The 23,618-nt window shown below is 49.9% G+C and overlaps 1 protein-coding gene across 5 annotated transcripts in view; it reads right to left on the bottom strand.

The window, feature by feature from the left end:
* Positions 1 to 23,618, bottom strand: part of LOC144773613 (transient receptor potential cation channel subfamily M member 2-like) — a 1,994,366-nt gene that overhangs the window by 1,698,035 nt on the left and 272,713 nt on the right. The window lies entirely within an intron of this gene.

Raw genomic sequence — 23,618 nt, 5'->3', positions numbered from 1 at the left:
TCTGTAAAGCTTCAGACCAAGAGTATGTATTAGTTATACTGGGTCAGAATTTGTTCACAAGTTCCAAAGTGCAACAAAGTAATTCCAGGATTATTCGTCTTGAGACTTACTTTCAGGCCTGACTTTTTCATCCAGTGATGCGTTACTCGGATATAGACAAAAGGAAAGGAGAGAACTGGCTTTTATGATTCTGGTCAATTCGATACAACAAACAAATTAGGAGGATACCAGGAGAAAGTAAGGCCAATGAAAGATCAACTGCCTGGTGTCGAAAAAAATGATGGTACTCAATCACAGTATGGGTGCCAGTAAGGAGCTGCCATGCTGGTCTGATCAGGGAAAACTGTCCAGCTTACCCACCCCCACACATGTCCTTTTTCATAGCCGCATTTAAAGTATTTACCTCAGGTCACATTCGGATCCTTGAGCCCTGGCAGGTGGGGACATGGTAGCTGGTCAGAGTCAGCGGCCCGGAATCTGCTCAATTTCACAAGAAGATCCATGTTCACATGTGAGTCCTTATGCACAATGCACCTTTATCTGCAGTTCTTCCTCCTCTGGGCAGGTGTTGTGGTTTGTTTTCTGACTTCTAGTATCATCTCCTTCCTCCTCGAGATACCAGTGAAATATATTGGATCAACCAGGATTTGTAGAGCGCTGCTGCTTCACCTGTGAGGGTCTTGAGGCGCTGTTGGACAATTCTACCTGTTCTCCTTTAGGTTGAACATCCATGTCTTGAGGTCCTTCCTGATCTGATGGAAAGTATGTATAATCTGTAAAAAGGATAATGTTACTTACCCAGTAAGCATCAGTTATTGGTATGTAGAGCTCTAGATTCACATGCTTTGCATACTCCTACCATCTAGTGTTGGGTCCGGATGTTTGCAAGTTGTTTTTCTTAGAAGAAGTCTTTCCAGTCACAAGGTAAGAGACTCCTCCTTTCGGTGATAGTGCGCATGGACATCGACTCCATTGTTAGATTGTTTCCTGCAGAGGGTGAGAATGGAGTCAGTAAAGGTAGAATAGGGATGTTCATGCATATGTATGTAAGTAAGAAGAACTGCAACAGATATAGGAACCCGATTAGGCGGGTGGGTGCTTGTGAATCTACAGCTCTACATGCCAAGAACAGATGCTTACTGGGTAAGTAACGTTACCCGTTCAAGGCATGTGAGCTGTAGATCACATACTTTGCATAGACTATACAGCAGTAACTCCCAAAGCGGTGGCTAACCTGTAGCTGCTGCAGTTGTTTGAAAAAGTGTTTTAAGTACTACCTGGCCTACATTAGCTTACTGCCTCTCTAACACATCTACACAATAATGTTTGGTGAATGTGTGAGGTGTAGACCATGTTGCTGCCTTACAGATGTCAGCTAAGGGAATATTCCTTAAGAAGGCCATAGTAGCCCCTATTTTGTGGGTGGAATGTGCCCTAGGAGGTATTGGCAAGGTTGTTTTCGCTTTCACATAACAGGTTTGAATACATTTGACAATCCATCTTGCAAAGCCTGAGTTAGCTATGGGATTGCTTTTGTGTGGTGGTGTGACGTAACAGAGAAGTAGACCAGGACACGTGAGTGGGTTGTTAACGGGGTGGATGTGTGGGGAGGGAGAGTCCAGTCTTTGAAGCACAGGATTATGAGAAAGACAGTCCACTACTTAAGCAAGTGGTTAAAAAAAGGGTAGTCCAGTCCTTCAAACAAGGGATTATGGGAGTCGTAGTCCGCTTCACTGATTCCTCTCTATCCGGGTGGCGTGGATGTTGATAGGCGGCTGTGTTCCCCCTTCTATGGTTGGGTTGGTAGGTAGTCGCCTCGTTTGGTGGACAGGACCTTGGGGAAAAGAAAGAAACAATAGAAGTGGTAAGGAAGGGGTTATTCCTTCCAACAAGTGTCACGGGGAGCAAAGGGAGTGTAAGGGGGTTATCACACCACAACCTTCACCAGTGTACGCAAGCGCTGGTATGAGCACAGCTCGCCCGGTTCCAGGACTAGAGGTTCTCTCCCTTTACACCCCCACCCTCAAGTACGTTAACGCCGTGCCCGAGCACCAACCCAAGGCGTCCCCGTACCTTGTTAAGCCACGACCCTCCTGGGCCGTGGTGGGAATCTCCGTGTTGCCAGGTAGGGTCTGGCTGCCCGTCTGTTTCTCCTTCCGTTTTCTCCCCCTTGGGTCTCTCCTCGACGTTGGTTGGTTCCTCCTCCTCGGTTCGAGAAGATCCTGCGTCGTTCCACGGGGGCACTACGAAGGTCCTCACGAGCGTCTTTTCTCGCCGGGCTCCACGAGACGGTTCCAATGAACGGCTTCTAGCTCCGGCGTCTTCCGTCTTGAAGCGTTGAAAGTCATGTGACTCCGTCACATGAACTGATAGATCGAGGGATTTAAAGGCATAGCAGTCCTCCGGGAAGCTCTGAAAACAGAGAACGGAAGAGGGAGAACAATGAGGGAAAAAATGTTTCGTCGGGTCTTCCAGGGACTGCGCGTCCTCACAGGTGGCGAAAAAGCAACAAAGAGCTGTTTTGTGTTGCGAAAATCTTTTGTTCTTTCCACATAATGTAGTATATCTTTTCTAACATCTAATGTGTGTAGAGCTCATTCTGCTACAGAATCAGGTTGAGGAAAGAACACGGGTAACTCAACTGATTGATTGATGTGAAAAGCAGAAACCACTTTAGGTAGACATTTGGGATTGGTTCGAAGAACCACTTTGTCTTAATGAAGCTGAAAGAAAGGTTCTTGTATAGTTAGTGTCTGGAGTTCACCAACTTTCCTTAAGGAAGTGATTGTGATAAGAAAAGCAACCTTCCAAGAGAGGAATAGTAATGGGACACTGGACACCTGTGCATTGGTTCAAAAGGCGGACGCATCAGCCTTGTAAGGACTATGTTTAAGTACCATACTGGTGCAGGTGGAACCCTTGGCAGCATCACTCTTTTTAGTCCTTCCTTAAAGGCCTTAATCTCTGGTAATCTGAATAGAGAGAAGTGTTGTCTGTTTTGTAAATATGCAGCTAATGCTGATAAATGTAAGCAAATGGATGTGTAGGCTAGTCCAGAGTGACTGTAAGAGGTAACAGATGATGTTTTGCACTTAGGCATCAAGGGGATTGATATTCTCACTGGTACAATAGATAACAAATTATTTCCATTTTGCTGCATAACGTGCCCTAGTAGTAGGTCTCCTAGCCTCTTTTAGGATATTCATACAGTCGGGAGGTAATTATAAATAACCAAACTCTATGACCTCAGGAGCCAAATCGCCAGGTTGAGTTCTTTGGGATTTGGATGCCTGATTTCTCCATGATTCTCAGTGAGGAGACTAGAGTTGAGATGCAGACTGTGGTGTGGAACTACTGAGAGCTCTAACAGGGTGGTGAACCAAGGTTGGTGTGCCCATGTGGGAGCTATGAGAATCAGCTTGAGGAATGTTTGTCTGAGCTTCTGAACTACCAGCTGAATGAGTGGGAGAGGTGGAAAAGCGTAAGCAAATATCCCTGACCAGTTCATCCACAGGGCATTGCCTTTGGAGAGCGGGTGTGAGAACCTGGAAGCAAAGCTTTGGCATTTTGCGTTTTGAGCTGTGGCAAACAGGTCTATGTGTGAAAATCCCCATTCCTGAAAATAGGGAAGAAGAACATGGGGATAAAGTTCCCACTTGTGGATTTGCTGTCTCTGTCTGCTGAGAAGGTCTGCAATTTGATTGTTTACTCCTGGAGGATGTTCTGCTAGAAGATACATTTTGTGACGTATGGCTCATTTCCAAATGGCTTGTGCTAGACGTAACAGTTGAAGAGAGTGTGCCCCCCCCCCCCCCGTTTTTGTATATAATACATAGTTGTCATGTAGTCTGTGCGAACTAGGACAGTTTTGCCTATTTGGTGAGGTTGAAAGGCTTTGAAAGCTAGAAACACTGGTAGTAGATCTAGGTGATTTATATGGAGGCTCTTGCATTTTAGAGTCCACAATCCTTGGATTGTGAGAGTCTGTAGGTGAGCGCCCCAACCAGTGAGCGAAGCGTCTGCTGTTAGCATTGTCTGTGGAACAGGATTGAGAAAAGGCCACACTTTGGATACTTTTTGTAGGTTCTAGGATTTTGTCTTAAGTTAGGATTTTGTCTCAAATTAGGATATTGGCTTAAATTAAACTTAAGAGAAACTTAAGTTAAACTTAACTTTAACTTAAGACAAAATCCTAATTTAGGACAAAATCCTAATTTAGGACAAAATCCTAACTTAAGACAAAACCCTAACTTAGGACAAAATCCTAACTAAGGACAAAATCCTAACTTAAGACTACTAAATGCCTTCTGTGAATACCAAAAGTAGTAAGTTGACATTGCCGTCAGGAGGAGAAGGCTGTACAGGGTAAAGATCTGGGTTGTTATCTGTAGGTGATTCTGTGTGATAGTCTTTCCAGGGATCTATATGTAGAAAATTGTCCCCCCTATCCTCATCATCAGGTGGTGGAGAGTTAGTTGGTGTGATCAATAAATGACGCAAGGGTGGAGAGGTTGGTGTAGGGGGGACGTGGTAAAATAGGAGGAGGGGGAAGGTTAGTATCCACATTCTTCCTCTTGAAAGAAAGAAATAAAGGTTCTTCTTTTGACTCAGACCTACGTTCCTGAGATGACTTAGTAAGAACATGTCCTGTATCAGGATTTATGTAGAGCTCTTTTTGTTTTGGGTCCGATTTGTGTATTGGTGCATTGAAATTTGGACCCTGGTGCTTCGGAGGCACAATGTTTGGTTTCGGCGCCGAGGGTTTTGGTGCTGGGGTGGAATCAGTTTACAACGCCAAAGGTTTCAGTGCCAAAGGAGGCTTCGTCTTTGGCGTCAAGAATTTCGGCTCTGAAACGGATTTTGACTTCGAGCCCGAATGCTTTGGCTTGGTGCCAGTCTTTGGCAGACTCGATCTAGAGCTGGAAGGCTGTGAGACGTGTTTCGGTGCCGTCGGAAACATCTTGTCGGTGCCGACCTTGGCTCGAAGGCGGGGTTGGGACCGAAGCCTTTTGTTTTGGCTGAGCTGGATTTTGGGTTAAGGGGCGTTCTGTACTTGTGGTATGTTGACATTGCTGCAAGTCTCTTTCCGACTCAAAGTCCGATTCCGGGATGGAGACAGGTTCCTCTTGTTCTTCCTCTGCCCCTTATGCGTCTAATTCTTGCCTGGATTCTTCGCGGAAGATGTCCAGCGTGTATTCGTCATTTTGGCTTTGCATCTCACGACGTCGAGCCTGACGATCACAGAGCGTTTTCTTTGATCTGAACGATTTACATGTGTCGCAGTTTTCTTTGTTGTGCTCCGGAGACAAGCACAAGTTGCACATTTAGTGCAAGTTTGTGCACTTATACTTGGTGCGACACCGAGGGCAGAATTTAAATGGAGTCTGTTCCATCGACTGCGAAGTGGACCGACGCAGTTAGGCCGGAAGGCCTTTCCAAGATCTACAATAGAAGTAGATGTTTTGCTTGGCGGATACGATACGTGGAGAAGTGGGATACACATTCAAGAACAACACCGGAGCGGGTAGAGTGGAACACAAAGCAACGGTTTCAAAGCGGAGTGCAGCGATACACGTCAGAACCCAATGGCGGAGATAACAATCTAACAGTGGAGTCGATGCCCATGCGCACTATCACCAAATGGAGGAGTCGCCTACCTCATGACTGGAAAGACTTCTTCGAAGAAAAACAACTTGCAAGCATCCGGACCCAACACTACATGGCAGGAGTATGCAAAGCATGTGATCTACAGCCCACATGCCTCTAACAGTGAATGTTATACACCTGTGCTTAACACACTACAGCAGCTGTTCTTAACTTATTTCCCAGGATTTTGTTTTAAAACATAGAAAAACTAGTAACCCGCACACCATGGTAGATTCCTCCCACGTTGTGGGGGCCATTCGTCAGTTTTCACTGTCCCTTACAGTCAGGTTTTATCTAGAGGTGCTGGACAGTGAAAACTGACCATCTGACCGCTCACTCTAAATTAGGCGGGCTGTCAAATAGCCAACTCTCTGATAGCCCTTGCTCCATCAGGCCACCAGAGTAGTATGTCAGCTGCAGAAAAGTCTCTGTTGCTGACATACCTAAGGAGTGCCTACCTCTGAATGAGGCGGGTGGGTGGACCTTCAGTTTAGCGGAGAGGGTACTCTTTCACTGCTGAAACACAGTGGCCTCTCCACCAAAAGCAAAATCACTTCAGAAATAATTTTAACATTAAAAGATGTAAAAAAAATTCAGGTCAACTCCCAACTAAACACATCCTCTGTTGCAGTTGGGACACATAATGACAATAGGCTTGTAATTTCAAGTCAAATGAACACCACTGCACTATAGCAATAGCTATTGTTTGTCGAAGCATGGCCAAAACAGTTTCTTCATCATGAACAGATATTGTGTGCACCTGGTGGAGGACAAAAGAGATAGTGCAAGAGATCTGATATCAGCAGCCCATAGCAGCGGTTCTAAAGCTGCCGGGCCTCACATTAAAAAACAAAGCAATCACTGGCAATTCCAAAAATACCCCAGCAAAGCCAACTACAGATCTGAAGCAAACTAAGCCTGGCCACGCACACCCCCACTGCTGCCACCTTACCTGCATTTTAAATTGCTAAGTCCACCGCATTTGGCGGATCCTCGGCCCTTGTCTTGTCGGCGGCCATCTTAGGCGAGGGGCATAGACTGCGCGCTGTAGTCCGCTCTCTATTCCTACAGGCGAACATAAAGGCAGCCATGCCGGCGCGCAGCGGTAACGCGCAGCGGGGACGCCGGACTGACGCCGGAGTTACGCCAGAGTTCAGCCCGTCTGTGCCCAGACGGGCTGAGGGCTGGACCCCCTGGCCGACCCACGGGAGCCATACGCTGCCCGTATCAGGTACACGAAGGAGTAACTCAAGCTCTGGCGGTCTTCACATCCTGCCCCATGTAAATTCGTACATGAGAATGGACAACCGTTTCTGCCTTGCGGGGCCTGTAACTTAGGTCAGGAAACGGCCAGTGATAATGGTGCGTTATCATTGGCCTTGCTGAATTGCCGGTCCCTCCCTAGCCATGCGACAGAAATCAATTCCCTTATCCTTGACCTCAAGCTGGACGCGCTGTTCCTTACAGAGACTTGGATTTCCTCCTGTTCCGGCCCGGACATGGTCAGGGCACTTCCACCGGGCTTTCTTATATTCCATCTAGACAGACCATCGGGGCGGGGAGGTGGAATCGCCATTATTTACAGGGACACACTAACTTGTAAGGCCCAGGAGGGTGGGATAAGCGATTGCGAGAGCTGTCAGTTCTCTCTACGCCTGTCGCCCACCGCGTCCTTGGCAGGCCTTCTCGTTTACCGTCCACCGGGGACTCTGGGCAACTTCACTAATTCCTTTCTGGAAACGGTCGCGCTCCTTGCTTCTTCCACCGCCAACTTTGTGGCATTGGGTGACTTTAACATCCATTTCGACGATCCTCATAACTCCCTGGGGGTCGATCTGCAGCGTGATCTTAGATCATTCGACATTAATTTGGTCAATTCGGGTGCAACGCACGGAAAGGGACATCTGCTCGATCCCATTTTTTCAAAGTCAGATCGCCTTCAAGCTCTGCCCGCGCTGCCTCTGCCCTGGACAGACCATTTTGTGATTCCGGCTCGGTGGCAGTATGATGCCCCAGTGGTATTTACACCCAGGGTATTCACGGTGGAAAGAGCCTGGTCTAGGCTCCCAGTGGATACCTGGGCGGCACACCTGGAGGCGTCCCGCCCCGTCCTCGGGACCGACCCGCTAGTTGCGGATGAGAGCGTAAATGCTTGGCTGACCAACTCATTGGATACCATCCTCCCTAAGAAAAGACAACTTACCAGGGGTAGGAGAGTTGGATCAGCCCCCTGGTATACGCCAGAGCTCAGAACACTGAGGAAGGGCTGCAAGAGGCGGGAGCGGATCTGGAGGAAGGATTGGGGCGAAGTGAGCCGGAGAGAATATCGGGTGGCTCTTAAGGCCTATAAATCTGCCATTCGGGCAGCGAAATCTGGGTTCTTTGAGGAGAGGATTGGCCTCTCTTCCAACTCTTCGAAAGAGTCATTTAAGGTCATCAGAGAACTCCTGAAAACTCCCGAACCTCCGGTCTCTAACGACAACCCACGTGAGAAATGTTTAGACCTGGCATCTTTTTTCAAACTTAAGATAGAAAACATCTTGTCATCCCTTCCTCGGTTAGCCCAGGAGCCATCCCCGGTGGGTAACCTAGGGTCTTGGCCTGAGGTGAGGACGGCAGAGCTGGTCTCCTTTGGACCAGTCACTCAGGACGAAGTCCTCGGGGCTCTGGCCTCTGTGAAGAGTGGGTCCCCGAGAGACCCGGCCCCGATGAAATATCTGAAGCAGGTAGCCCCTACCATCGGCAGCCCAGTGACGGATCTCATCAACCTATCCCTCACTCAAGGTGTGGTGCCCCCCAGTTGGAAAGGAGCGGTAGTCAAGGCCCTCCTAAAGAAGCCCAGCCTAGATCCCGCCGACCTTGCGAACTTCAGGCCTATTTCTTTACTTCCTGGCCTTAGTAAGGTGGCGGAAAAACTCGTGAATAGGCGCTTATCGGACTTTCTGGAATCCAACTCCCTTCTGGGTGACTCGCAGACGGGCTTCCGCCCCGGCCAAGGGACGGACACCGCCCTGCTGGCAGTCGTGGAGAATGCCAGGAGCATTCTGGATTCAGGGGGATCAGTGGCAGTGATCCTCCTGGACCTCAGTGCGGCATTCGACACCGTAAACCATCAGGTGCTACTCCAGTGACTGTCGGGGGTGGGGGCCACCGGGATGGCTCTGAAATGGCTCGCGTCCTTTTTAGAAGAGCGCACGTTTGAGGTTTGGGAAGGCCACGAGAAGTCAACATCGCTCCCTCTCCAGTGTGGGGTGCCTCAGGGCTCATCGTTGAGCCCTACATTGTTCAACATCTATATGGCCCCGCTGGAGAGCGTGGTACTCCCACTGGGAATTAAGATCATCAGCTACGCTGATGATACCCAGTTGGTGGTAGGGCTTCCCCAGTCGGCAAACCAACCCGATCAGCTACATGCATGCCTGGCTAAGATCTTCACCTGGATGTGCAACTCAGCCCTTAAACTCAATGGTTCTAAAACCGAACTGATGATGTTGGGGAACTCTTCTCCTTCCCTGCCCCTAAGCAGCTGGCCTAGCTGTCTGGGAGCGCCACCTACCCCTAAAAAGGAGATCAAGAGCTTGGGGGTGTGGCTGGAGCAGGATCTCTCTTTTAAGTCACACGCCAAAAAGACCGCAGGTGTGTGCTTTGGCCTGCTCCGGTCAGCCCGGAAGATCCTACCCCTCCTCCCGACGGCCACTAGGAGGCTATTAATCCAGGGACTCATTATCTCCCGGCTAGATTACAGCAATGCGCTGTTTCTGGGGGCGCCAGAATCAACTCTGAACAAGCTGCAGCAAGTACAAAACGCCGCTGCCAGGCTGTTGACAGACCTTCCCAGGTGGCAATCAGCCCGTCCGGCGCTGAAGGCGCTTCACTGGCTTCCAGTCAGAGAGAGGGTGAAGTTCAAGTCACTCTGCATGGCCCACAAAATCTTGCAGGGGAAAGGGCCACCCATCCTTCGGGGCATGGTTCAACCCTACAAGGCCCCTCGTGCTCTTCGCTCAGATCATCAACATCTTCTGCAAGTCGCGAGAGTAAGAAAGGCCAGGACCGGCGGTAGAAGATTCTCCGTCAACGTGGCAGTCCTGTGGAACTCCCTTCCGCCTACCCTGCGCTCGGAAACCGGCACCTTACGCTTTCGTAAACTTTTAAAGACTCACCTGTTTCCTGCCTAATGAGTCATCTCTGCTAGGTTTGCCCTTTCTGGATAAGCGCTGGGATGCCCAAGGGTAACCACGCGCGATATAAAACTCATTAATAATAATAATAACATGACTGCAGTCATCTGGCTGCACATAAAAAGAAATAAAGGCATATCCAACAAGGGATTGTAAGCAAGCAGCTGCTAGCAGCATGTTGGGAGCTTCTGGACCACACACAAAAAAGTCCAATGGCAAAGTCAAAAAAAGCAAAGTCAGTGCATTGAGTCAATCATCGAGAGGGGGCATGGCATGACGTTTCGAAAGACATGAGCTGCCGCTGGAGAAGTAGGCAATGCGCTATGCTCAGTCCTTATTCCAACACCTGCTCAGGCCGCTTAGGCCGAGGTCTGAGGTCTAAATTGTGGCACATAGGGTGCCGCAGGGCTTCAGGGGCATGAAGAGCTACCCACGGTTGGTGTTTACAGTGTCGTCTGGCAGGGAGTGCTATGGGGCTGTTGTGCCTCCCATGATCCGGGCCAGGCCTGCATGCCGAAACTCATTAGAGGCGAGTGGCGTCTCCGCAGGAGGGTGTCGCGGAGGACAAGTAGAGACCACAATGTTGGTAAGGCCACTAGCGCCTCTGGTGCTGAAACCGGCCCTGAAGACACCACCGCCTGCCCTAAGTTCTTCCCCAAGGAGCACTAGGGTGAGTAACGGCCCTGCTCTACTGAGTGCCTGCAGTGCTAGAGCGCAGTGGAGGTGGAGGTAATTAGAGCCTGGAGCTGGGGTGCAGCTCAGAGTAGAGATTGAGCGGGAGAGATGCCAGAGACATGTAGGGCCCACGGTCTAATTGCAAAAGCCCACAAGAACGTGAAAGGTCCCCATGAGACCCCATCACAAAAGTGACTGTGTGAGCCAACTGGATTGAAAATTGTTGCACGGCACATGGCACAGCAGGTGAGGGGCCGAAGTTCAGCAGTGTGGTTGTGGTCGCAGAGCTGCGAGCTGGCCAGGGAGTGAGGCGAAAGGGGAAGCCCGATTAGCGGGTGCTCCTGCAGGTGTTTCCCGCGCTGGTTCACTCCCGATTCAGTCCTGAATATTGAAGTACTGCGCAATCAGAAGCAGCCAGAAGCAGCCACTGCTCTCTATATACTGGGAGTTTACTGCTACTGCTCCTGCTGTATTCTTGGAAAATGTGCCCGGCCTTTCTGCAGTCTTCTACCCAGCCCTCCACCCATTCATAGCTTTATTCTCCTATTGTAATTCCCTGCCAGCTCTCGAATCAGAATCGAAGTGCGTGAAAGGAACGTCCTTGCAACAACTTTGTTTACTTTGTCCGGTCATAAAAACACCTCGAATCCACTGCTTACTTTTAGAGTTGTGTTAAAAAAAACGTCAGGAGTGCAAGGACCTCAAGAAAATTACACTCAGGGCATGTGATTTCTTCTTCACCAAGACAACCTTACAAAGCAAGGAGATCGCACAGTGGGACTAAACAATTACAGCAACTTAATTATAAATACCATCGAGTTATCACCAGTTTCTTCCGAAAGATATCCCGGATTGCACCTGAGATCACAGCAATGCTCCCTGATGGACTGGCCTCTACCCTCAGCTAGTAATGCCCCCTTCCTCGGACTAAGTTGAATCTCAGGGGGGTTCTTGCATCTCTGTTAGAGACTGGCCTCAGACAAATGAGTGCACCTAGGATGGCCTAGCTTGGCAACCTTCTGACGCTTCTTTTCCTTTGAATATGGATACAGATGCTCCTGTTGCTCTTCAAAAACCGCCCAATATCTTCCTAAACAGATCCAAGAATGTCTTACTCCCGCCATTACACGTGCCCAGGGGGGACATCTGTAAGGGATTAAATCAGGATGGTGGTCTTGAAGAACCCTTGAGAGAGTAACCCAGTATGGTTGGGAGGGTGAGGATATGTAAAGAATCACGGTCTGGAGAGGATTATACACTCCCAGACATCGATATTGAAGCTCTAATGAAAATAATTATGTATTCTTAAGTTCTTCTCCTAGGCGTCTCTCTATGCCCCCCTTATATTGTAGCTCAAGCCAACTAATTGTCTGTTCTTCGGAATCTGTTCATGATGTATACTTGCCTTGTACACAGCCCAAGATTGGGACCAGCTGTTTCGCGTTACCGGTTGGAGCGCCGTGCGTGGGGGGTAGGTCTTTCCACCTTTGCTGTTCGATATCAAGGTATTTACCTCCTCGAACAGCCCCACGGGAACGAACTGCGGGGCCCTCCAGGGTTGTATTGTAGGGTTCCCCTTAGAGTAGGACCTGTTGGCTTGCTCCTTGATTGACCCAGTGAGGTTGTATTTTTTTACCTTTTTACCTTATTTTCACTGTGTAGTACATCTCTATTGAGGTCCTGAAGAATTGCCAGACAGGCATGAAACATGTCAACCTTTTAGAGGGTTGAGTCAGTCCGCTGTCAATTAAACAGTTTCTTTCTCCCCTCTCACCCTTTTAATAAGGGAGTCAGCCACCCGAATAAAAATCCCTTGTGGACTGACTCACCTCCTTTTAAACCTCACTTTCCCTTCACGACTACACCACCACCAGACCCCTCACACGCACGCAAACTATTGGCTGGAACAAAAGATCTCCAACAAAGAGCGCCTACGGCGCCCGTCAGACATTGCAGCGCCAGTCTGACGAGGAGCAGGGGACCAATGATGAAGCATGACACCTAGATTCCTGGGTGTGTGTGGTCCCTTAGTTCCTACAAGGGAACACCCAGTTCCCTGACTTTAGTTTTGTCTCCACTTTCCCATACCTCCTTTTTATTCCCGGGGAACTCAGTATCCTTTTTGCTTACATGATGTATACTTGCCTTGTACACAGCCCAAGATTGGAAATGGCTGGGATGGTGTTCGCTTCGAATACCTCTTTTGCATTGAAAAGATTTTATATTCTATTTTCTCTCTATTATAGAAATACGTATTAAGCTCTAATCATATACTGGAAATGATGTCTGCAATTTTGTTCGAAGTGCAGAATGTAAATAAGTCTTGCCCGCGAAATCTATACTTATAACACACGCCATTACGGAATTATCTGTGAACAACATGCTCCTACCATCAGCCACCCCCTCACCCTCAGTGGGCTGAGAGATGCTTCTGTTCAAGCCGGTATACCTCTTTATCTGCTGTCTCCTTCAGAACCTGTGTGTAACCTTGAAAAGTAAGAGCTCTGTTTAAACATTTTATTTGGGGATGTAGACACAGGTCCTCCACCCCCCAGGAAAGCCTAAATTTAAAACTTTCCCTTTGTTTAAAAAAGTTTTAAAAAGGGACATCGGAGAAGATGGGAAACCCTTGGTATTGTTTCACAGTTCGGTTGAGGAGGGAGAGATCTCAACTTCCTCTTCTTCCCACGCCCAGTACTCTAACTCGTCTGGGGCAGGTGGGTTGAAGGCAAAGAAGGGGGACATCCACACAAGAAATCAATGCGGGTGAGATTAAATAAAGAAAACATAAAAAGACCAGATGATTTCCCAAACGAAAAGCGACAAGGTTGCATTTTCCACGGATCTCTGACAGGCAGTGTGAGACACAAATAATGAGGGATGAGGGGGTACATAACTCTCCATCCGAAGGGGGGGTTCCTATGGTGGCCCCCTCACCACACGAGATTGGTAGGTAGGACTGGGGGCTTTGCAGCAGCAGCTTCTTTTTTGAATTTGACGCCCCAGTCCTGCCAAGAAGTTTAATTCGGATAAACAAATGGATTCTATCAATGTGAAGTGGCAAAAAATATTATTAATTTCTGTGAATTGTGGGAAGATTCACTCTCTCTTAGGGTGGTAAAGATGAGAGCACAATGTGCTTGTTAAAATACCCCTCACACACTAAAAAAATCCAATAGTGTCATGCTTCATCATTGGGGTCTTCCCGTCCCTCTACGGGGCGGGGCGTGCTACGACCTGGCGAACTACGCGGGAGCACTGATAATGTGACAAGGCTATGTGATGGTGCAAGGTGAGTTGTGTCAGTGAAGTGTAGGGACCTAATAATGTGTGGAAAAAACAAAAAGTTAAAAATCCTCTGGCTAGTGGAAAAAAACGATTTATTCACTTCCCTAGCTGGGGACGTTAAGAAGGGGGTTTTGGGGTAGAGCAAATAGCCACTACCTGGTCTACATGTTTCGTAAGCAGTCCCCTACTGCTTACTCATCAGGACCTTCTAGTGGCCCCTACTAAAAAATAGCTCAGTTGCTAAATATAGTAAGCCTGTCGTCCTAAAAACTAACAGTAAAAATAAACTGATAGTTTTATGCTTTAGGGCATGAGCTGGCCCAGGGAAGCTAAGATTCTCAAAAAGAACCTAAATAGGTCTCTGTAAGGAAAAGAGGAGGAAACAAAAAGGACAAATCTTTACCATTGTAGTTGTCATTTAATTCGAGACACGACGTATATGTAGCGCCACAATGCCCACGGGTCATTCAAGTTATGCCCAACTCATAAAGGTTATAATTAAAGCTTTATGGACAGAGTGATGGTACAATCTGCCATCCCCTGTGTGTCCGTTTGTTTAACGAACATATTGTTGCCCCACATAATTGAGGGCGGATTCATATTACCACACACATTCATTCATAACTCGATGCCCACACAGGCTCACACCCAAGGTTAAAAAGAGGAATTCGTTTTTCAATTAGTCACCGGCAATATTATCTACCGTGCTGATATCATGACCAATATTCGTTAAAAACCATGACACACACACAAGATGTCGTTACGGAAATTCATACATACTGCTGAGGCGGAATGAATGTGCCTCATGAGCTGGCAGTCGATAGGTGTCTCAATGCGGTAATCTGTAAGGAAAAAGAGCCGCGCCCATAGTGTCAGAGCACGCATCCTTACTGCATTGTTACCGTTTTCTAAGACCAGGGTTTAACGACGTCTGGCAGCGTCGAACAAGTTACTTACCTTCGGTAACGATATATCTGTAAGAAACAGTAGTTAGTATTAGATTCCTTACCTTAGAATATCCCCAGGCGTCAGTCTGGATCCGGAAACTTTTGCGTAGCAGTACCCCTGCGCGTCGGTAGGCGTCGTCTGCAGGCGTCCCCTGCGGCTCCGCGTCGTCGGCGTCGTGCGCCGTGATGACGTCGCTGGAGTATATAGACGCCGCCTCCGCGCGCTGACGTCAGTTCTTTGCACACAGCTTTTCCGCGCCAGAACACGCAGAGCCATGTGAGAACCAACACTGGTGCCATTTGAAAACTAGGGCCCTAAAAGGGATGTCCTTAACCCTAGGTATCAGTTCGCAGAACGGGGAGGATGGGAGGGGCGGTAAGGAATCTAATACTAACTACTGTTTCTTACAGATATATCGTTACCGAAGGTAAGTAACTTGTTCATCTGAAAGAAACAGGTTAGTATTAGATTCCTTACCTTAGAATAGATACCCCAGCAATACCAACCCCGGTGGTGGGTCTGCGAACCAATACAACCTACACCAGAAAGTCCTGGAGGACCGAACGGCCAAAGAAGCCATCCCTCCGGACTTGACTGTCCAGGCAGTAGTGCCTCGCAAAGGTGTGCAGCGAGGCCCACGTGGCCGCCTGGCAAATGTCCTGCAAAGGGACTCCCCGGCCCAGGGCAGTAGTAGCCGCCGTGGCCCGAGTGGAATGGGCCCTCAGCCCAACAGGAGGCTCCTTCCGAGCCAAAGAGTAGCATGCTTTGATGCACAGGACGACCCACCGAGAGATGGTCCGTTTCTGTACCGCCCGTCCCTTCTTCTCACCCACGTAGCCAACAAACAGTTGATCATCCACCCGGAACTGGCGTGTGCGATCCATATAGAATGAAAGCGCACGTTTTGGGTCCAGACGATGGAGCCGCTCTTCATCCTTCGAAGGATGCGGAGGCGGGAAGAAGGAGGGCAAGGTGATGGACTGCCCAATGTGAAAAGCAGAGACTACCTTGGGCAGGAAAGAAGGTCTAGTCCGAAGAACCACCTTATCAGGATGAACAGACAAGAAAGGAGGTTGAATAGAAAGAGCCTGGAGCTCACTCACTCTCCTGGCAGAGGTGATGGCAACCAGGAAGGCCGTCTTTAAAGTGAGAAGACGGAGAGGACAGGAATGAAGGGGCTCAAAGGGAGCGCACATCAGGAAAGTCAAAACCAGGTTCAAGTCCCACTGAGGCATCACGAACGGAGTTGGAGGATACATGTGCGTGATGCCCTTCAAGAATCTTAACACAATAGGGGACTTGAACAAAGATGGCTGATCAGGTAGCCTCAAGAAGGCGGAAAGGGCAGAAAGATAGCCCTTGATAGTGCCCAGAGCAGAGCCCTGCTGGGCAAGGGAAAGGAGGAAGAGGAGAACCTCAGACAGAGGGGCAGAAAGGGGATCCACAGCCTTTGCTGTGCACCATGCCACAAATCTGTTCCACCGGCAGGCGTATACCGACTTTGTGGAGGGACGCCTGGCTGCCAGAATGACATCACAGACTTCAGGAGGCAAGTCAAATGGCCTCAACTGTCGCCGCTCAATCTCCACGCATGGAGGTGGAGACTGGACAGGTTCGGGTGGAGGACCGTCCCCTGCTGCTGCGACAGAAGGTCCTACTGAAGGGGCAGGCGGATCGAGGGACCGACTGTCATGCTGAGTAGCTCGGGATACCAGTATCTTCGAGCCCAGTCCGGAGCCACAAGGATAACTTGGGCCCGGTCGCGCCTGATCTTCTTCAGCACTCTGGGCAGAAGTGGTATAGGCGGAAAGGCGTACAACAGACCGCAACTCCACTCGCGCCGAAAGGCGTCGCCGAGCGAGTGCCGTCTTGGAAACTCCAACGCGCAGAACTGATGACATTGCGCGTTCTCTTCTGTGGCGAATAGATCTAACCAAGGCTCTCCCCATTGCTGAAAGAGGCCTCTCGCCACATCCGAGTTCAGACGCCATTCGTGATCCACCGAGCACCGACGGCTGAGTTCGTCCGCCCTGGCGTTCAGAGAACCTGCCAGGTGTTGAACCGTCAGAGTCACGCCCTGACGTTCCAGCCATTGCCAGAGGCGCAGAGCCTCCTGGCAAAGGGTCCACGACCCCACACCGCCCTGTTTGTTGCAGTACCACATGGCGGTGGTGTTGTCCGTGAACACCTGCACCACACTCCCGTTGACAAAGGGGAGGAATGCCTTCAGTGCTAGGCGAATCGCCCGCAGCTCCAACATGTTGATATGGAGCCGGGATTCCGCCGGAGACCAGAGGCCTCTGATCTCTGCCTCTCCCAAGTGGCCACCCCAGCCTTGGAGGGACGCGTCCGTCACAACCACGTGCTCCGGTTGGGGAAGGGAGAGGGATCTGCCCCTGACCCAATCGCGGTCCGTAAGCCACCACTGCAACTGTCTCGCAGTGCCCTCCGAGATCAGGACATGGTCGGATAGGTTGCCCTGATGCTGGGCCCACTGAAACTTCAGGTCCCACTGCAGAGCCCGCATCCGCCATCTGGCGTGATGCACCAGAAGGATGCAGGAGGCCATCAGCCCCAGAAGCCGCAGCGTCAACCTGACCGAAACCCGGGATAACGGCTGAAAGATGGGAATCAGAGCCTGAATATCCCGGACCCGCCGTTCCGGAGGATAAACCCGAAACTGCGCCGAGTCGAGAACCGCTCCGATGAAAAGGAGCTTTTGAGAGGGACACAGGTGTGATTTCGGCACATTGATGGAAAACCCCAGCTCGTGCAGGAGGTCTGCCGTCATCTGAAGGTGGTGGACGACTGTCTGGGGCGAGCCCGCCTTCAACAGCCAGTCGTCGAGGTAGGGGAAGACTGAAACCCCTAACCGGCGCAGATGAGCTGCGACCACCGCCATCACTTTCGTGAACACCCGTGGGGCGCTGGTAAGGCCGAATGGGAGCACGATAAACTGAAAGTGCTCGTGGCCTACCGTGAACCGCAGGTAACGCCGGTGGGCCGGCAGGACGGGGATGTGAAAATACGCATCCTGCAAGTCCAACGCTACCATCCAGTCTTGTGGGTCTAGAGCAGCCAAGACCTGAGCCAAAGTCAACATCTTGAACTTCTCCTTCCGGAGGAAGCCGTTGAAGTTCCGTAGATCCAAGATAGGACGCAGGCCTCCCTTGTCCTTCTTGGGTACCAGAAAGTAGTGGGAGTAGCAACCACACCCTACTTCCGGCCCAGGAACGCGCTCGATGGCCCCCTTGGCCAAGAGGGCCGTAACTTCCTCCTGCAGAAGTGTCAAGTGGTCCCCCGACACACGGTGGTTCTGCGGTGGCATGGCTGGAGGAGTGGACTCGAAGGGGAGGGCATAGCCCCTTCGGACAAGCTGCAGCACCCACCTGTCCGATGTTATCGCGCGCCAGCGGGAGTGGTGATGGCGAACCCTGCCACCCACTGGCGTCACGTGAGCCCGAAAGCTCGGACTAGGAAGGCTTGGATGCAGCAGCGGAGGGAGGCGTGGACTGACCACGCCGCTGGCCTCTACCGCCACCACGGCGGAAACCACGGCCGCCACCGCGCTGGGGAGCGTTCTGCGTCGCGTGGCTGGCAGCACGTGTGGGACCTCCCCTCCCTTGGCCACGAAAGGGCCGAAACGAACCCGTCTGCTGGCGCTGGGTCGACAGACCCAAGGACTTGGCCGTGACCCTGGAGTCCTTGAAGCGCTCCAGCGCGTGGTCCGCTTTGTCACCAAACAGGCGACTGCCATCAAATGGCATGTCCATGAGTGAATTTTGGACGTCTGGCGAGAAGTTGGCAGATCTCAGCCAAGCATGGCGACGAATCGCCACCGTTGTGGACATCGCCCGTCCCAGCGAGTCGGTCGTGTCGAGACCACAACGGATCGAGTACCGCGCCGCATCCCGGCCTTCAACTAAGGCCCGTGTGAGCTTGTCCCGCACCTCCTGGGGACATTGCGGCAGACACTCCTCGACCGTATCCCACAGGGAGTGGGTGTAGCGGCCCAAGAGGCACGCGGTATTACAAGACCGCAGTCCAGCGCTCAAAGAGGAAAAGACCTTTTTACCAAATTGGTCATACCGCTTTGATTCCCTATCGGGCGGAGCCGACGGAAATGCGGACTGCGAAGTGGAGGCCTGGATCACCAGACTCTCCGGGGAGGGATGGGTGGATAAAAAGGCAGGGTCGTCCGAGCATGGACGGTGACGCCTCGCGACATTCCGGTCAACCGGCGCACCAGAAGCGGGCCTGGACCAGGTGCCCAAAAGGACATCCGACAGGGCCTCATTAAACGGCAGCAGAGGCTCCTGGGGGCATGACTGCGGTTTAAACACTTCGGTCAGAATGTTCGGTTTGACCTTCGCGACGGGGAGCTCAAGGTGCAAGGCCTTGGCAGCCCGCATCAGGACCACCGAATAGGCAGCACCTGCCTCAGACGCCACAGGGGACGGAGAGACAAACCCAGGGTTGGGCGACTCGTCCAGGCCACTGGCATCACCCAGATCACCTACCCAGTCCACATCATACTGGCAGGCATGGGATAAAGGGTCCTCAGACCCCTCCCAACCCTCTCCATACTCATCTTCATCATACCCATATTCTGGGTCGACGATATAGACGTCGGGGTCAACGGGCCCCATCGGCGTCGGATCCGGCGTCGGCCGACGCCGGTCCGACTCCGCGTCCGGAGTCGGGGAGGAAAGGGGGGTGGCGCCGCGCGGCGTCGGTGCCGGGGACCCGACGCCGGCCGGAGCCGACGGCGGAGTCGCTGCACCACGCGGGGGCGGTACCACGGGTTGGCCCACAGGAACCGACGCCGGAGAGGCCGGGAGACCAGCCGGCGATGAACCAGAGGGAACCAGCGGCGCCGGGGCCGGAGCCGCCGGCGGCGCCGGGGCAGGAGCACCCGAACCGCTCGGGCCCCCAGACGGGACCGACTTTTTTGTAACTTTATCCTTAGGTCGTCGGATTGAGATTTGAAATTGTCAATTTCGGTGCAATTCCTACGGAGGCGCAGGAACTGCCCATAGGGAAGATTGTCCCTCAGATGTCTTGGGTGGAAACTTTGATACATTAAGAGGCAGTTCTTCGAGGTGCTCTTGAAATGTGTCATCTGAGGGACAATCTTCCCTATGGGCAGTTCCTGCGCCTCCGTAGGAATTGCACCGAAATTGACAATTTCAAATCTCAATCCGACGACCTAAGGATAAAGTTACAAAAAAGGAACTATCCACAAAGGATCATCAGTCAAGCGTACAAAAGAGCCAGGAACAATTGTAGGGAGAGCCTACTCGAGGACAAAGTAAAAAAGGCGGACATACAGAGACCAATATGTATCACAACATATAACACGAATTCTGATCAAGTCACCAAAATAATCAATAAGAATTGGAAAATTCTGAACAGTGGCGACCTCGACATTCCAAAACCCATGTTCTCTCACAAAAGGGCTCAAAGTGTCAGAGACATCCTGGTACATACTAGACCAAAAGAGGCCAAGATCTCTGGCAAGTCCAGCTTTGCACAAGGACACTACCCCTGCGGTGGATGCAAGGTATGCTGTCTCACCAAGAAAAGCAAGAAACTGACTTTCAAGAATGGAACTACATGGGAGCAGAGAAGCTTCAGTAACTGTAACAGTTCAAATGTCGTCTACATGATCACCTGCCCTTGCAATCTCGAGTACATCGGCATGACGAGCAGGGCGGTGAAAATAAGAATAGGCGAACATAAGAGCACTATCAAGTGCAAGAAGTCAAGCACGAAACTGACTAACCACTTTCTCGAAAGCGGGCACAAACCCGAAGATATAATGTGGACAGTGATTGAGCAGATCGACCACGAGAAATATCTACTGGAGAAGGAACAAAGATGGGTTTTCCGTGTCCAGTCAAACAAATATGGGCTCAACGATGAAATCCCGTGGGCCCAGCTGTAGACTACCATAACCACTTTGTCGCTCTGCAGCAGCGCCAACATGGGACCCACTATCATTTTGCATTCACCCTGAAGGACTGATGAATCTGATAACCATCTTTACCTAGGCTGTTATTATATGAGCCCTCTTGACAAAAATGTTTTTCTTGTCAACGGGCACAGTACCACCCATGTGTCTAAGGGGATTACAAAGATTTGAAAAATATTCAGGATAATTTCCATTTAGAGATCTCTGTGACCCTTCGTGATCAATTTGGTGGTGCAGGTAGCGATGTGAGCTATCTTGCTTTATTAGAATCAGTGGGTTCATCATCTTAAATCATCAGATAGTACCTCTAGGCTTGTATTTACAAATACTCTCGGTTTACTAAGATCAAGGGTCCATCTAGCAATAATGTGTTCAATTTATAACCATTGGCCAGTATCTCTAGTCTCGCACTCACAATCACCCTCGTTCCATCAAAGATTAAGGGTGTATTTTTTCAACATGAAGCGCGACCTTCGGGCTTAAGATTGTAAATAATTGTGAATGATTTAATAATGCCACTGCAGATACAAATAACGATGGGCAAAACGGAATAGACATAGTGAAGAGACTACCGAATTTGCACACCCCGCGTTCCACCAGGGGCGGCCATCTTAAGTGAGCGTTCTAGTCTTTTCACACGTGTCCGGCGCTCAGGGAAGTCATAAGCAGCACTGGGCTTCTAACGCGAGCACTCTCCAGAGCGGCAGGACGGATAGAAGTAAGGTATTAACCTTGCGCGGCTACTGTAAGTAAAAGACGCTGCCAGACGTCGTTAAACCCTGGTCTTAGAAAACGGTAACATTGCAGTAAGGATGCGTGCTCTGACACTATGGGCGCGGCTCTTTTTCCTTACAGATTACCGCATTGAGACACCTATCGACTGCCAGCTCATGAGGCACATTCATTCCGCCTCAGCAGTATGTATGAATTTCCGTAACGACATCTTGTGTGTGTGTCATGGTTTTTAACGAATATTGGTCATGATATCAGCACGGTAGATAATATTGCCGGTGACTAATTGAAAAACGAATTCCTCTTTTTAACCTTGGGTGTGAGCCTGTGTGGGCATCGAGTTATGAATGAATGTGTGTGGTAATATGAATCCGCCCTCAATTATGTGGGGCAACAATATGTTCGTTAAACAAACGGACACACAGGGGATGGCAGATTGTACCATCACTCTGTCCATAAAGCTTTAATTATAACCTTTATGAGTTGGGCATAACTTGAATGACCCGTGGGCATTGTGGCGCTACATATACGTCGTGTCTCGAATTGAATGACAACTACAATGGTAAAGATTTGTCCTTTTTGTTTCCTCCTCTTTTCCTTACAGAGACCTATTTAGGTTCTTTTTGAGAATCTTAGCTTCCCTGGGCCAGCTCATGCCCTAAAGCATAAAACTATCAGTTTATTTTTACTGTTAGTTTTTAGGACGACAGGCTTACTATATTTAGCAACTGAGCTATTTTTTAGTAGGGGCCACTAGAAGGTCCTGATGAGTAAGCAGTAGGGGACTGCTTACGAAACATGTAGACCAGGTAGTGGCTATTTGCTCTACCCCAAAACCCCCTTCTTAACGTCCCCAGCTAGGGAAGTGAATAAATCGTTTTTTCCACTAGCCAGAGGATTTTTAACTTTTTGTTTTTTCCACACATTATTAGGTCCCTACACTTCACTGACACAACTCACCTTGCACCATCACATAGCCTTGTCACATTATCAGTACTCCCGCGTAGTTCGCCAGGTCGTAGCACGCTCCGCCCCGTAGAGGGACGGGAAGACCCCAATGATGAAGCATGACACTATTGGATTTTTTTAGTGTGTGAGGGGTATTTTAACAAGCACATTGTGCTCTCATCTTTACCACCCTAAGAGAGAGTGAATCTTCCCACAATTCACAGAAATTAATAATATTTTTTGCCACTTCACATTGATAGAATCCATTTGTTTATGCATATCTATTTGGAGGGTGATTCTATCAGTACCTCTCTACTTCCTCTTGTGTTTTGGAAGAAGTTTAATTCCCCTTGCTTAATGAGTTGGCTGGCCCCCCGGGAGGGGAATTGAGAATGGCACATGGGTTTCCTTGCCCCAGTCGGCGTTAGGGTGGCCGGAAACTTAGAGGGGTGGCTTCAAGTGCCTAGTGCCATTCAGGGTGGGCCCAATAGAGTTTATACAGGATTCAATCCATTATCCAATAGAAACCTGGAGGGTGGTCCTTCTGACGTTCTTGTCCCGCACTCGAACAGTGAACCTCACAATGGGGCACAAACTTCTAGCTACAGGGATAGGTTCCCCTTATGGATTCTCTCGAGGGACGCCATAAAGAAAACCAGTGTGGAGCAGAATGTTTCGTCCCTTGTTCTGGACTTCACTTGGTTATGTGATAACGAATCCTTTCAGATGAATAGAGGATTTATTCTCAGCCTCTCTAAGATCGAGGCCTTAAAGTTGATATCTAGGAGGGACATCTCAAATGTGAATATTCACTCATTCATTACTTTTCCCTACTCTAGAGTCACTTACTGCACCCCGATTGTTACTAATTTGGTCATGCAGAACTGTGAGTACTTCCTTAAGCGATGGCTTGATATTACACCTGTTTTTGAATTTGCGGAATCTCCCCCTATGCATCCCATAACTCAGCGCCCAAATGGTCTAAGGGCCACTAAATCAGTGGTGACCGATGCGATGGGTCCCGACTCTGAGTATTTACCAGGTAATCCTAAAGATATTGTGGTCTCTTTGGGCCAAAGGGGACGATTAATAAATATGGTGACGGGTTCGGAAGCTGATTTTCAGGTTTCGGACAGGGATGATGACTTGTCTCAGTGAAGCTGGGTCGCGAGAGCCTTGATTAATGCCTGCCTTCCAGTAGAAAGGAGTGATCCTTTAAGGTAGCCTGG

Source organism: Lissotriton helveticus, chromosome 8 (assembly GCF_964261635.1).
Source record: "Lissotriton helveticus chromosome 8, aLisHel1.1, whole genome shotgun sequence".
NCBI classification, from domain to species: Eukaryota; Metazoa; Chordata; class Amphibia; order Caudata; family Salamandridae; genus Lissotriton; species Lissotriton helveticus.
Note: the sequence above shows the minus strand (reverse complement) of the source record. Positions and strands in the feature narration are given on the sequence as shown.